General features: G+C 38.1%; 1 pseudogene; it reads right to left on the reverse strand.

Moving 5' to 3' along the window:
• Positions 1-329: 329 nt before the first annotated feature.
• LOC109388452 (survival motor neuron protein-like) lies at positions 330-4,607 on the reverse strand (annotated as a pseudogene).
• Between the last annotated feature and the right edge of the window lie 10,982 nt (positions 4,608-15,589).

Raw genomic sequence — 15,589 nt, forward strand, 5'->3', positions numbered from 1 at the left:
CACAGTGTATTTCATGCAGCATCACAAATCAGAAAGCAAGCCTGGCTGTCTCACCAGTAATACAGGGTTTCGCCACTGATTCTAAGGATCTCTTTATTGAAAAGTAAGTATGTTTTTCTTTCCACCACCAACCAACAATACCATGAGAATTCTAGAGGGGATGTAGATAAAACTTTTACCAAACAGCTTTGGCATCAAAATGTCTTTAATGTTGTTTTATATTAACTTTTCTACTTTGTAACATTTCAATTTTTAAACATATGTCTTCCACAAACTATAAAATTTATACAAAAGTAAGGTTTACTTTTATAATGATAGTAAACTGTACCTTAAAGAGAATATGAGCACCTTCCTTCTTTTCTATTTTGTTTGAAACCCATAGAGTAACCACTATGATAGCCACTCATGTACCAAGGGATTAACATACTTCCCAAAGGATCAGCGTTGTCGAGGATCTGGACATATGGGAGGTGGCGGGGGAATCGCTGGCGGTCTAGAAGGAAAGGAAGGCAGCCAGCATGGCCAGAAGTGTGGTGGCAGTGGTGGCTGGGGGTGGGGGGAGGGGAAGGGGGCTGGGCACTGAATTTCATACCTGGCTTTCCTGGTCCCAGCCTTGATCCTGGCATGGGCAGTGGTAAAGGGAGAAAAGGGCCCCATAGAGCAGCTTTTGAATTGATGTTATCTGCTTTATTTCCAGGAAATCTGGAGGAGCTCTCACTTTGACCTGTTGACATGTGGCTTTCCTTTTCATTCTCCTGAGCATTCTGGTCTATATTAGTAGCTACTTCAGACATTGGGGAAAGCAGATCAGACTTGTTCCTCTATTTCCATGCTCACTGTAAACCGCAACACAGGTTTTCTCTTAAAATCAGTTAAAGTAATGGTAGCTGGGTAAATGGAGCTGTCTTCTGACCAAATGGCAGAACATTTGTCACAAATTCTCCACTGCTACAAGGGAGTTGTGGCCCTTTTGTTTGGCTTTTATTTTTTTTAGCAGGTGTTCTTTTAGGTGTGCCTTTTGGTTGATCTGAAGCTTCAGAAATGTCACCACTGTTTAGGGCAGGCTTAAATGAAGCCACAGCTTAATGGAAAGCTTTTATCAACGCTGTGTCATCCCAGATGTCAGCATCATCACCCTGGCCTGTCCCATGCAGGCCTCCTGTCCAGGGCACCACCAACACCGCCTCGTCCCAGCCATTGCCACTGCGAGGCTACTGCCAATGTAAATAGATCTTTAAAACATAATGTTGAGTAAAAAAAGAAAAAAATAGGTAGAATGTGATTTATAGCCCTATGCCATTTACAAAAAATAAAAGTACATATACATATGACACCACGTATTTTGTAAGGTGCTCAAGAACATATATAAAATATGGGCAAGGATGGAAGAGTTGAGATGAGTAAGAGAAGGGAAAAAGAATAAATGACAAGGGCAAAGCATAAAATACAGCAAGGAAAGTAGATAAAGAAATGTAAAAGTATAATATAAAATAAAAGCTTAAATGCCTTGCAGTAATCAATAATAACAATGAGCTGAGATCTTGAGGAGAATGATTTCTTTAACAAGGAAAGGGTAAGAGAGACACTCTGACCACCATAAGAAAAACGGAGCTTCTTATAGGATATACGACCTCATATAAGTTCTAGAACTACAACTGTTAACTGGCAAGCAATCAGGAACTGATAAATCTCTAGGAACGAATTACTGTCTCTGTCTCTCAGGTCATCTCTCTTCTGGCTTTCAATTTGCTGAGTTCTCTCCCACTAGACTACTGGCTTATCCAGTCTTTCATTTTGTATTCTTTTTAATACTTCATAGTTTCAGCTTTTTCATCATCACTTTAGTTTTGACATGACAGAACACTGCGTGAACTCTACATCTGTTTTCTCCATGCATTCCTGACTCTACTTCCTCCCTCCCCCATATGCACCCTTCCCACTACTGTCTCATGCCTTCACATTTCCTACTTCAAATACATCTGTATCCAGTTTAGCATTAGAGGTAATATTCCTGGAAATGGGGGCACTGAATAAGCACTGCTCAGCGTCATAACTTTGTCCCTGTGAGTGCTCATTCTTAACCATAAACAACATACCATTTGAGGTTCATTGTATGACGTTCACATTCTCCTTGTTCTTTAGGATTATTCCAATGATGGCTTTAGGATAGTGGGTATTTCAGGCACTTGGAGTCACACAGTACAAAGGGCTGCCTAGACTTGCACTTTCAATAGGGCCCATGATTAAGGCAATTGTTTAGAAATGCATGGAATTTATAGACAAATTTGGAAAGAGTTGATATCTTTACTTTTAAGTTACCCTGTATATGTGTAGATAGATAGATAAAAGGTAGATGATAGATAAATATGCAAATATGTTCATTATTGAGGCATTTTCTATGCGTTTCAATAAAGTTTCAAGATTTTCTCTTGTTCATTCATTATTAGGTTAATTCCTATATAATGTAGAGTTGTTTTCCTTCACAAATGACTTATATTCTACTGTATTTTTGTTGGATTTTCTAAGTATAGAAAAAATATTGATTTTTATAAATTGTGAATTCTTATTTCTAAGAGAATTCTTATTCTGTTCCTCTAGATAATTCCTGTAATAAAATATATTCTCTATCATCACTTTGTTCTATTTCATTTTGAGTCTTTATCCTGGTTCTTTTTTATATTACTATTCATCTTTGAATGTGCTCAGCCATTTAGTTAAAAAAAATAATAGTAGAGAGGCTTTGATTTGGGTTTTTTGCTAACCAAATGCTGTTGCCTTAGCCCTAAATTTTTGACATGAAACATGCTGATGTGACTCACAGGACTGTCATTAAGTCCAACTCTTCGTGTTGTGATCCAGTTTCCCTGTTTCCCCACCCTCTTTCTCCTCATTTGCCCTCTAGAAAGCAACGCTGTAGATGACTGAAATGTCACATCATTAAACTTCCAGACAAAATGGTCGCCTGAACAGATACAGGCACTCTCTGTCCCCGCATCAACTCTGACAACTAGAAATCCTGAGTCAATGTGTTTTAATTCAAACTATATGTATATTATTAAATACAGGATTCTGATTTTGCATCCTAAGTGTGATATTATCTAACAACAATAATAATGAAAAGAAGTATTTAAACTTTTCTCATTAAGATTACTGTTAATAATAACATCAGTATTATAATTTGCAAGTACTCTATGTACATTGATTGATAAAGCAATAATTAAACCTATTAAGATTTTAGGAACTGTTTTATTTAGGATTCTCCCAGAAGTAGGCCCTGAGACAGGAATTAAAGTGAGAGTAGTCTAGTTGGAAAGCACATATAATACTGTGATTTATAGGGAAAGGAAAGCAGCCTATAGGGCGGCGCTATTAAACCAGCTACCACAATGAGAAATTAAAGCTTAATCCCACAAGGAAACTCTGAGAATGTGTGCAAAACATATACCTCAGAACTGCCAGCTCTAGGAAGGAAGGAGCTCAGGTTTTTATCTACCTGTTTATATTGATGGAGAGCTGCCCTCCAGGAATTGTTAATTCATTAGCACTTCTAGTCTGTCACATATACAGGCAGTTCCCTACAGTTTCAGGAAAAAAGAGCCTTAGTGACAGATGCAAATACTAGCAGTTATAAATGAGTAAGATTTCCCAGAGATACACATGGGGAACAGCCTGTATCTGCTACAGTCCATCCCTGGCATCAATCAGATGCACTCTGTCCTCATGCTGAGTCACTTCACCTAATGATTGTTCTCCAAAGTGATAACCAATCACAATATTGATTTTAAAAGAAAAGAAACTTACAGCAGGCTTAATATAGGTGCAAGCTACTGTCTTGGCTGGCTGTTGCAGTTGGTCCCAAGGCCACAACTGATCTTCATTATCTCCTTTTCTAACACACATTATAGATTCTCCTCACTCTTGGACAGCACTTGTGCCCATCCAGGTGGGCTGCTCAGTGGAGCAGCCCAGACCTTCAAACCTCAGAAGTCTGCACCTCTGATTACCTTTATTTTGTCAGGATACTGTTCCTGCACTTTCTTATTTATGGCAATCATTGGATTTCAAGGCAGTAAAAGGCACCCAGTAAATCTCCTACTTCCAGATAGACTTCTTGCTGTCCCCATTTGGTAGCAGAAATCCTACCTTCTCACAATAATCAAGGTCAAATTACTCCTGTCAATATACCAACCTCCCCCCTGCCATTTTTTTTTCATCTTCCAGTCTATTTCTTTGTAAAAAAACAAAAACAAAAAACTATCAAGAGTAGTTTGAACAGTGGTTGCCTTCTTCTTTCTGTCCTATAACTAATGATAATGATCAAACATCTTTTCATGCCTTGGCAAATTGTCATACTACTTTCTAAGTTTGAATCAGTTTCCAGCATTTTATCCTTTCCACTTTCAATGTGGTGAACTATCTCTGAGAATTCCATGAATGTATTTTCTCACTTGCATCCCTTTCTCTGTGATATTGTCATCCTTTCTGTCATGACCATTTTTCTCATTCATGTCAACAAGGCTGCCTTCACTAAGTTCCCCTGATTGGAGTCTCTTAAATAGCAGCGGTGTCAATATTCCCACAATCAGCTGTTTCTTCTCTAACCCCATTTACATTGAATTAGAATTTCACTTTCTAGCATTATCACTTTTTGTTCCTTTTCTGTAGTTTAATTTTTGGTGGCCAATCCCCACTTTCAATTATTTTTGTAAAATGTTACATGGCTTTCTCACTGGAACACAAAGAGACAACCAACTATACATTTGTCATCTGTGTATAAACTGAATAACAGATGTTCAGTGACCAATTACCTACTGAAAAAAAGTGACATAGTTGGTCATTGATTATAATGTGCTTCTGTTATTTATGTAAGGGTTCGTGCATTGAAGAGCTAGGAGCCAAGTTTGCACTTTATGCAGTTACAGTGAATATGTCTTGGTAACAGCAATTTGAACTTTATTGTTGAAGCACTGGTATCATTTAAATGAACTGTGGTAACTGAAATTCATGCACATCAGAACCATGCAAACCAAGGACCGTAAATCCATTCTAACATGCCTAGGTCCCTGAGCCTTTTGACTCCTCCTTCAATGCTTTGCCAAAGCAGTTCCAGCATCTCCACCATCCAAGCAGAAGATTCTAACTGACTCCTGGTGTCCTTGCCCCACATTAAATCCTAAGTCACATGAGAGTACTCGCATCAGAAAACCCTCCTTTAGCCAGCCTTATTTTGTAACTCCCGGTGCAGCACTCTCAAGATTGATTGCTAGGAACTTTTTCTTGGTTCCTGACAATGCATTTTAGCCAGGTCCTGTGACTCCTTTGGTGAATAGTCCCTTTCCTGACAAACCTGAGACAGTACTTCCCTAGTTGGGCCATGCTGAGGTAGAGCCTAGTTATGGGTCTCGATACCACAGGGAGTAAGTATACTTGCAAACATATTATCTTACAAAACATCTGCCTGAGGTGAGGTGGGATTGGGAGTGGAGGTGATTTACTATCATCTAGTAAGACAAGTTACCAACTTCTGCAGGCCCAGGAGTTCAAGAAGATTTGGGGAAATTCACTGGGTTACTTCTGCAAGTCCAAGAGCTCATGGAGATCTTAAACGAGTTAAAGATTCTTGAGTCAATCCATTCTAGATATCAGGGCCCCACTCTTTTCAGGTTCCTAATTTTAAAACGAGACTTGCCAGAGCTGTTATAATTCTTTGTAATTCTACTACTCTCACAATCAGATCCTGGGCCTACTTTTAAACATAATCTGTCCTCCAGTTTTAGAAGATGAGAGCTTCCTTAAATATTGCCAGAGAGGTTTTCTGGCTTTCACACAATTCCCACGGTTCATGACTGGCTAGTTTGAGCATGTGGTTCTCTTTCTTCAGCACATTCATGTCATTTAACAGGAAGTGATCAAATCCATAGTCCTTATAATTACCAATGCCACCATCCCTCAGATTCCAGGGATATTGCATAAAATGGTGTATCACCCTTCACCTCATCCCATCCCAATTCAGCACAGTAAATTTTAGGATTATAAGGTTGTAACATACCAGAATTTATCACCACCCACTTATCACTAGTAATGGTCTTTGCTGCAATCCAGATGTGAAGTAATTCTAGAATTCAACTGGAAGATCTGTTTTCTAGAACAATTTGTGGTATCAAGTGCCTTAGTTTAAGATTCCCCACCCCCAATGAAGACCCAGAGAAAACAATCTAATGCAAATGGGAGTTGCAGTAAACAATGGAGGGGAAGGAGGATGTGAGATAGGGACAAGAAGACAGTCATTGAAGGGTGCGGTTATGAAACTAAATATCGCAGTAGGTAACTGGAGTTTAATCCCTTGGGGACTATCTGAGCAATTATGTAAAATGCATGCCTCAGAGTTATACTGAGGACCAAAGAAGCTGGAATGTTATATACAATTCATCTCAGTCATGGATTGAGAACAGCTCCCAGGAGTTGTTAATTCCTCAGCACGTTCAACCTGTCAGGCTCACAAGGAAAATATCTTTCTGCAGTGTGGAAAGCCCTCATCCAATATTGGTAGTTGAAGTCAGCCAGAAAACAGAGTAATGGAAGGGCTTCAGGAATCTGAACAAGGCAACAGAGCATCTGCTATACCAGACATTCCTGATCCTCAGAAAAACAAACAGTATGTCGTGAACCGTGGTGCTAAGTGGAATTGAAAAATAATCTCCCCATGAATCTGGATGTAGAAAATTCTCTGGGTTACCAGATCATCAAAGAATGGGAAACATGGGCCGGCCAAGTGGTGCATTGGTTAAGAGCTGGCTTGAGATGCCAGAGGGCCCCAATTCGGATCCCACATATGAGGGCCAGTGACACTGCCCTCTACAGTTAAGATGCTGAACAACAGCTCAACCTGGAGCTGGGCTGCCATGAGTCACCAGCCATGGCATAGGCTGCAGTCCCTGCTACAGTGGGTTGCCATGGGCTACCGTGTGTAGCCAGCAGCCAGCGTGAGTGGCTGTCCAGAAGCTGGTGACTGATCTGCCTCGCCTGGGAAGAGCGCAATGATGGTGCCAACTTGGGCCAGTGAGGCAACGTCCTCCACAACTAGACTGAAGAACAAAAAGGACAACAACTTGTCTGTTCCCCTTCCTCCAATTCCCCAGCGCAGTTCCCATCCCCTAATTCCCCCAATTCCCCCAATAAAAATAAAAATAAATAAATAAATAAATAAATAAATAAAATGGGAAACATTAGGCTGGTGTTATGGCCTGACTTGTGTTCCCCCAAAATTGCATGTTGAAGCCATAACCCCCAGTCCATCAGAATGTGTCTATATTTGGAAGGAGGGCCTTCAAAGTGGTGGCAAAGTTAAAAGAAAGCTGTTAGGGTGGGCTCTGACTGGTGTCCTTATAAGAGGAGGAGATCTGGACACACAGAGAGAACCAGGGGTGTGCATATACAGAGGAAAGACAATGTGAGGAACAGTGCAAAGGCAGCCATCTGCAAGCCAAGGAGAGGGGCCTCGAAAGAAACCAAACCTGTGAACATCTTGACCTTGACTTCTCGGCCCCAGAACAGTGAGAAAAATACATTTGTATTGTTTAAGGCGCCCAATTTGTGGTACTTTGCTTTGGCAGTCCTAGCAAACTGGGATGGCTTCATGATCCAAGGACATCATCCCTGTGGATGCAGAATCACAGGAAAAGGACCCTTCCATCAGGCAACTCTATCCTGATTGATCACTTCTTCCACAAGGGCAATACAGAACTTGTCCTGGAACTCCCTGCCTTGCCTCTCAGGACCACAAAACTTGTAAGGCTCACCATGCCTTTAATAATACAGGAGTCCATCTTCAGAAATGGAATCCAGTTGAAATGACACTACAGATAATCCTGGTCCTTTAAGTATGTCTGATGCACTGCTCCCACCTAAACAGGACACAGCTGACCCAGACTCTGGTCCTCCACTCCACCCTTCAGTTAGAGGTTAGATGCTGCAGAGGATGCCAGGCACAACTCCTCAAAAGAGGACTTCCTGTCCCTCTTTCTCCCCTGGAAAGCTACTATAGACCTTCCCAAGAACCGTTTCTACCAAGTGATTTCCCTACCCCAGCACACCCCCCACTGGCAACAAGAAATGTCTCTCCAACATGCACTGTATTTTGTCTTCCATCCTACAACCTAAAAAAAGAAGTGAGTCGCCCTCAGAGTTGGTGCAGCCTTCCAATAAGACCCAGGACCACAGGAAGTCATTCTTTTCTGTCTCAACTAAAGTAATTTTGATTATTTTTTCTTTTAGTTTTATTGCTGCTAGATAAGTGAATATACAATGCCTCGAATGAAAACTTGATAGAATTATAATTCTTAAGATAGTGATTATTGTAATTGGAATCTTATGTCACTTTCATTTTTTTATTGTAAATAGTATAATTATAGTAAATGTGCTGTTTTTATCAAGTCCAATAAAATAATTCAAACACACAGCAAGAATGTTTTGTCTTTCTTCTAAAATAATTTTTAGTTTTTCTCTTTTAATTTTATTGCTATTAGTTAAATGACTATATAACAGGTCAAGTAGAAACTTAATAGATTTATAATTCTTAAGGTAGTGTTTTATAAATATATATTCCATAATTGTACATCTTATTAATAAATTGTTTCCATTTTATGAGTTTAATTGGAGTCCAATTCCAAATGTTTAAGGTTTAGATAATGTTACCTTAGCATTTTCTCATTGCTATTTAACAAGTCTTCTTATTAATCCAGAAACACATCATCTAGTTTCAGTACTATAATCAAGTAATTATGCAACTGTTCAACTAAGCTAAGTAATTATACAAGCTTAGTAGAATTATAATTCTTAGGATACTGTTTTATAACAATAAAAGTTATAAGTGTTGCTAATTTAACAGTGAATTTTGTGAGTCAGTGGTTTCAATATTTTCTATTTAAATAGTGGAAGTATAGTATTTTGGTTGTTGTTCTTTGTATTAGCTTCCTGTAGCTGCTGTTATAAATTACCATAAACTAAAACAACAAATTTATTCACTCACAGTTCTGAAGGCCAGAAGGTCCAAATCAAAGTGTCAGCAGAGCTACACTCCATTTGGAGGCTTTGGCAAGAATCTTTTCTTGCCTCTTCCACCTTTTGGTGGCAACTAGCTTCCCCTGACTTCCTTGGCTTATGGGCACATCACTCCATTCTCTGCCTGTCTTCATATGGCCTTCTCCTCTGTGTGTGCCTTCTCTTCTAGGTGTCTATCTTGTCATTGGATTTAGAACCCACCTAGGTAATCCAGGATTACCTCATCTCAAGGTCCTTAATTACACCTACCAAGACCATTTTTCCATAAAAGGTAACATTCACAGGTCCCAGGACATTGGACATAGACATACTTTTTTGGGGGGGAGGAGAGGGAGCATTCAACCCACTACAGTATTTTACAAGTCCCCCATAATCTGAACTGCAGTGAGAGTTTTACATGAATAGTCTAGAAAGTGGAGACATTTAAACCTCAAAGTCTATTTCTGTATACCAAAGGTTATATTTATTCTGGTTGTTAGATGAATATATTTATTTTTTAAAATGGTAATTATTCTTTTAAAAAAATAACATAGACTAACATTTGTGAAGTGAAAAGATAGTGGAGTTGGAAGTCAAAGCATATTTATTTTTTTAAATGTGTGCACATGTTGAGAACTGAAAAGATGCACAATAAAATGTAAACAATAGTGCTGGGAAGAGAGTGGGAATTGGAGGGTGGGGAAGGATGAAGAAGGTATTTTATATTCTTTCTTTGTAAACCTTTGCATTAAAGTGCACACAAAATAAAAATAAATAAACACAAATAATAAAATAAATTCAGAATGGCAGAGAGAAAATAAATTGAAAGTTGATTCAGAATCCCTAAACTGCAAACGCCCCCAGGACAGTCCCCTTCTGTGTGGCCCAGCAGCTCTCCCCCAGCCAGAGGCAGAACTTCAAAGTAAGGTCCCTACAGACGGAGAGGGCTGGAAAGAGAGACAATATTCTGTGAAAATGAACTTAACCTGCTTCACAACTTGTCCCAGGGCTTGCGTTAAACTATGGGTACATTCTAATTTTCACAAAGTCTATTATCCTAGGCCTTAAAGATAAACATTTTGAACTGGATTGCAAATTAAACTCATAAAATGCAAAAAGACCTGATTCATACACTCAAGTCACATACACACACACACACCATATATGTTTATGAGACTAAGGATTATTATATTAATCATCAATATGTGTTCAGGGAATAATTGTAAGAAAACAAAATTCTAGCCAGAACTATGAGCTATGTTCCTTAAGGATTTAGGAATAGAATGAAGATGTTCATTTTTCCATAGCATTTCTCTATTCTTTTAAAACACTTGAAGCTGTATCTGAGCACAAATATGAGGATGTCTGATGGAAAAAAAAATATCCTACAACTATTTAAAATGACTTCAGGAGCACAGATTGAATTTCTTCTGATGCATCAAAGTTTGAAATAGATGAATCTAGCAATGTTACTTTTTCCATCTTCTAAGAATATCCTTCATGGTTAGATATGTTTTTCCAATTTGTGCTCTAAGCAAACATTCCTTTACACAGTTCTTCTTCTAAAAAGAATCCATTAAAAGCCTTTATACAACAAAGGTCCAGTCTACATCTTAACTTTTTTAAATCAGATTTTCATAAATGCACATAGGGAATTTCATCAACAGATAAATTATGATGGCCAATGAAAAATGTCATGTTTTTGGAAGAAAATTTAAAACTGAGTCTGTCTATATCTTATATGGACATCAGAACCCCTGATGGTTTTTTCTTAATAATTGATGTTTATCTTTGTTTCTGCTCATTGCCAGAACTTTTTTTGCAACTAACCAGTAAACTAGGGGCCAGATCATCTCCCCAGAGATATGATTACATTAATAACTCATTAAATCTTGAATTACTTTTGTTCCAAAGTTTTCTAAGGAACTCATTAGATCATCTCTAGACCTAGGGAGGTTAGTCACAGGGCCTGAAGGAATTTATCTTTGCTGAACCAAAAGGAAAAAAATCAGTAGCAGCAAATTAGCTGAGAAATTTTAACAAAAAGATTTCCCAACCTTTAATAAATATGAATTCATGATACATGAAATATTTCTACTACAAAACAAATAACCAAAACCTAGATTTATAGCATCTTATGCCAGATGATCTGTACATCTCAAGATCAGTATAAATCAGTGATTTACTTGAAGCAGCACAGCTCTAGGTCTAATAGCCATTGGGGTGATTCTTTAACAAAGGTCACTTTAATTTCACAGACCTGAACAAATGCTCTAAGGTGTCCCTGGCAAAGCTCTATGCTGCTGGGAATAACGTCTTTCAAGTAAGGGCTGAAATGACCATTCTCCTCTCGCTGACACGTTACATTCACCGTTTTCTCCCATTCCATTTGAATCAAAAGCAGCCAAAGTGAGGAGATAAACAGATTCACATTGTTGAATATTCATTAGCTCCGTCCTTGCCAGCCCTCTCAATGGCATAGTCTCTATGTTACTTGTTCCAGAGATCATATAGACAGGAAAAGTATACAGGTAATTGTTAGACTCCAACCACACAGAAACCCACCAACCCCACCCCCAAAACCAGTGCCAGGAAATCCATCTAGCTCCACACCCAGAGAATAGGATTCAGAATCAGTTCACCCACTGCATTCCCAGGTCAATTTTCTAGCATTTTTCTTCCTAAAATTTCAAAATTGCCTTTAATTCATTAAAAGTATTAATTCATTCCTACCTTTAACTTCCCAGACGTAAACTCTAAACACAATAATAATTTAAAAAAAAACTTTGTTTCATAAAGAAACAAGACTAGCATTGTCCCCAGTTTGTGTAGTTGTCAGCAGCAAGTTTAGAACTAAAAGGTGCCGTGGGAATTTAGAGCAATAGTAAAAGGTAGTCAAAGCAAGTATCAAAATACTTGATGCACTCTTAAGTCATGTTACTAATTAGCAGTGAAGAGTCAATGGAATTCAAAAAATCCGTGTAATTTTGAGTTTGGTTTTCATCACTGTGCTATGGAAAAGGGAGTTTTGTTTTCACTGAGTTCTGTCCTCACTAGAAGGTGTTTCATTTCTTTGTAGCAGTGGTAAATGACAATGAAAATCTAAACCCTGCCTTGGAGGCCTCTTAACTTCCAGTTTTCACTGTAACATAAAAATCTTACAAAATAAACTGTACTACAGTGTATTCCAGCTGGCCTTAGCTGCCTTAAGAAGCCACAACAGCTGTGTGAACTCCTTAATAAATTTGCTCCATTCGGTGGAAAGAGAGGTTAAAGACAACAATAAACAATGCAGAGGGCTGGTGTGGCCAGAGGAATTTTGTTCCCTGCATGAAACACTAAGGCCCAGATGTCCAGTTGCCCAATACACTGTCATTTCCCACCTAGTCTACATAGTTCTTATACAGACTATGCTGAAACGGTCTATATTCATCTTGAGAACAGACACCATAAGAAAAAAGACTATGGATCTTTTCAAGATTTGAGTTTGATAACTCCGGGCAATTTGCCCTTGAAGAGCAAAATTATCTTGTATTTATGCTATGGAATAACACATTCAGATACTTAGGAAATGAGGAAAATGCTAGGGCCTTGGAAGGTTTTTTTTTAATAGAAAAAGATAAAGTCTGTTTTTATAGCCTAATTATTGCCCTTTCTCACATCTTTTCAACTAGTTGGCTTACAATGAGTTTTCCCCAAAGAATTACTTATCTGAGCAAACCATCTGAATTCCATTAGTGAGGCAGCCCCAACAAAGATTAGGACAGCTAGCTGATGTCCTGATGTCCGCTAGTTGCTATGAAGGAAAGGGAAGAAAATTCACATTGACCCAGAGAATCATAATATACACCCATTATATATTGTTTAAGTTGAACACTGCAAGGAAAAGTTAGAGATACATTTTATGTAAAACACAGGTTATTGTCCCAGGATTCAGTCTTGTCAAGTGAGAATAGGAGTATACTACAGGAGAGTTAACAGAGAAATAAATGGCTGATAAAACTTCCATTCCTAGTAGTTCTAAAATTAAAATTGATCATTAAAGTTTGTTTTTCATTCTGTGTAGAATATACCTGTATGGTAACTTATGAACCAACACTCGGTACTCAATTTAGAGCCCTTTCTGCACCAGCATCAGATTCACGCCAACCAAATGCTTCAGTGAGCCCTTTCTCAGTACTCTATACCAGGAGTTCACAAATTAGGCCCTGCCCTAGCCTGTTTTTGGAAATAAAGTTTTATGGAAAACAGTCGTGCCCATTCAGTTACTTTTTTTTTTTTTTTTTTTTTTTTGAGCCATCCTGCCACCTGTTGGCAGCTCAGCGGCTGCTCAGCTCGGGCCAGGACTCGAACTGCTGTTGCTCAGAGCTCAAACTCTTGAGCGAGCTCTTAACCAACTGAGCCACTCGGCCGGCCCCAGTTACATATTTTTATGGTTGCTTTTGAGCCCAGATTAATAGTTGCAATAGAGACTTTATGGCCCAGGAAGCCTAAATTAATTACTACCCACCACTTTCACAAAAAGTTGGCGTACTGCTGTTCTATACCATCTAACTAGTTCCTCTCTCCCAATTTGACTCTTGTTTCCTACTGAAATACGTATTTCTGACATCTTATTTGTTATACGCCCTGACAATCATTCATTATACTTTCAGGTTTGGGCTTGGAAAAGACTCTTAGTAGATTATAGTTCTTTCCAAGGAAACAGAAACTGCTGTTAGCTTCCATAAGATAGGCCTTGTTCTTTATCCTCTGCTAATTTTACATTTACCCACTTGCACTTCCCTGGAGCAGCCATATAGGGTCATGCAGGTTATCAGCTGCACAAAAGAGCCCAGCAAAGGGGATGAGGCTGAAAGCAGCTCGTTTACCACCTGACAAGCCATAACGCTTGGCACAAGGCTGTATCCCTCCAAAAGAAAGGGCACTTTTATTTTAAATTGTGTCAATCTAAAAAACAAACAAAAACAAACACCAGTTCAAGAGACAAAGCATTTATTTGGGATATAACAATTGCAATTCAGGGTACACAGATTTAGAAAGATACCCAAATAGTGTCCCAGTTACAGGACAGGGGATTGGGGTTTTTTTTTTATGGGAAAAAGAGGAAGATACGTCATTTTTAAGAATTCATTGTTACTGACAAGCAAAGCTAGATTTGTAGTTCATCAATTGGTCAGGCGAAGTGGTCACTAGGTAAAAGGTGAATTTTATCAGTTCTTTCACCAAGATATTCTTGTTTTCACTGACTTTTTGGAATGTTGATGGTTTGGCCCAGTTCAAATGTTCAGTAAACAGGATATGCAAGGCAGTTCCTCTGGAAAAGATGCAGAAAAGGTAGAGCAAATAATGGTTAAAAGGGAGAAGAGAGGTTCTCATGGAAAATTAGGAGTAGGAAAGTCAAAGGGGAGAATTAAAAGGAACAGGAGGCGTGGGTATGAAAAGAAGACCCAGAAAGGAAGTTTTGAGATGACAAATATGCGTTAAAGAGAAAAGAAAAAAGAGAAATGAAACCGTAGTTGTGGTTTTAACTTTCTAGCTAACAATTAATTAAAGAAATTGTTCTATTTTGTCTTAATACAATATACAATTACCCCCAAAATATACTACATGATAGCAGAGCTGAGAGAATTTCTGTAAAAATTGATGTTAGAATTTCAAGGAATTAAATATTTAAGTATTTCATAATGGGAAATGAAAATAAAGACTAATATATAAAACTAAATTTGCATTTTGTGTTTTTCTAAAAAAATCTTTAATGTTACATGTTGGGTTCTTTGTTCAATTTAACTCCTGAAATAAATATATTATAATTCTAATTATTCGAAGTATTATATTGACGTATTAAAAGATTTTGAAAATTATTTATGGGTAACCAGTTAGAAAGTGAAACATTTTACATAGCAATTCTACACTAAACTTTACAAAGTGATTATCTGACTCATATACTTGGGTTTGCTTTAAGTCAAAACATGAAATATTTCCTAAGTGACTAACAAATTAGATGACTATCTAAACCCCATGTTGATAGAAGTATTAATGACAAAAAATGGTGAACACAAATATACCCAACAGCATACAGAAAGTTTATGGGGAAAATTCCCTTTCTTTAACCCACTCCTAGATTTTGCAAGGTTTGAAGTGGGCCTCTCCTAAAGAAACCACTTTGCCCTTACAGGGGGTCTCCTCCAAACTATGTCTCCTCACCATTGAAATCATACCATACTGTATGTGACCTGAATAGAATGATGACACCTCAAAACCAATCTTAACATAATATCACATCCAAGAAAATTAAAAGTTGGATAAAAGTTGTATTGTTTTTGTTTTTGTCTTGGATTTTTTTTTTTTGCTGCAAAACAAATTTACCACAAATTTAGCAGCTTAAGACACCTATTAAAAGCATTCCACACAGTTCGAGGAATGTAATTGATAGTGTTGTGAATATTTTATGGGGTGTCAGGTGGTCACATGACTTGCTAGGGAGACCGCATCATGGATGGGGAAGAGGCTTGATCACTGCACTGTACACCTGAAGCTGATGTTGTAT

Source organism: Hipposideros armiger, unplaced genomic scaffold (assembly GCF_001890085.2).
Source record: "Hipposideros armiger isolate ML-2016 unplaced genomic scaffold, ASM189008v1 scaffold_198, whole genome shotgun sequence".
Classification (NCBI taxonomy): domain Eukaryota; kingdom Metazoa; phylum Chordata; class Mammalia; order Chiroptera; family Hipposideridae; genus Hipposideros; species Hipposideros armiger.